This window comes from Dipodomys spectabilis, unplaced genomic scaffold, assembly GCF_019054845.1.
Source record: "Dipodomys spectabilis isolate Male_0828 unplaced genomic scaffold, ASM1905484v1 ptg000154l, whole genome shotgun sequence".
NCBI classification, from domain to species: domain Eukaryota; kingdom Metazoa; phylum Chordata; class Mammalia; order Rodentia; family Heteromyidae; genus Dipodomys; species Dipodomys spectabilis.
The window spans coordinates 2,541,891-2,542,760 of NW_024870831.1; the positions used below are offsets into that span (position 1 = coordinate 2,541,891).

The 870-nt window shown below is 36.1% G+C and overlaps 1 pseudogene; it reads right to left on the reverse strand.

Annotated features, from left to right (window-relative positions):
* Nucleotides 1-425: 425 nt before the first annotated feature.
* Nucleotides 426-525, reverse strand: LOC122118513 (annotated as a pseudogene).
* Between the last annotated feature and the right edge of the window lie 345 nt (nt 526-870).

Here is an 870-nt window from a genome sequence, read left to right on the forward strand (position 1 = left end):
ATTTTATTTCTAGGGGATAAAATGACAATGTTATCTAATTTCAAGTTTTGTAAAGCTTATGGTATGTAAAGGTCTTTCTAAGGTGAAGATTTACTACACTGATGTCAAACTAACCTTTATTTCTATGAATTACATGTATTGTTACACTTGTATTTTTGTAATCAACTTTTTTTTTTTTGGGGGGGGGGGGTCCGGTCGTTGGCCTTAACTCTGGGCCTGGGCGCAGTCCCTCAGCTCTTCAGCTCAAGGCTAGCGCTCTACCACTTGAGTCACAGCACCACTTCCTGTTTTTTTGTTTTTGCTTATGTGGTGCTGAAGAATCGAACCCAGGGCCTCATGCATGCAAGCAAGCGCTCTACCACTGAGCCACCTTCCCAGCCCCAACTTTTTAATAACTGTTTTTCATTTCTTGCATCCGAAAAATGAAAAATATGGAATACTTCACAAATTTTCATACCATCCTTGTGCAAGTGCCATGTTAATCTCTGTATTGTTGTAATTTGGGTAGACCTGCTGCTGAAGCATAGAGTATCCTCTAAATTTAAATACTTAATGATGCAATCTTTATACAGGCATATATCCATGGTTGCCTATTTGTAACAAGGAACCCTTATTGTTCCTAAAAATGCTATTGATCTTATTTCTCTAAAATTCTGTGTATAGTGGAAGAAATTTGTATCGTTTGGTCGATTGCTCACATTAATAATTTTTTTTGTCAATGACTATTTTGTCATTTTCATTTTAAATTTGATCATACTTTTAAGCCTTTACAGCTAAATCCAAAGTTGATGGCTTTTCAAGTACTTATTTATCAACTCAGTTAGCTTTATAGAGCTAATGGATTCAAAGTAAGCCTTGCTTAAGAGCTAC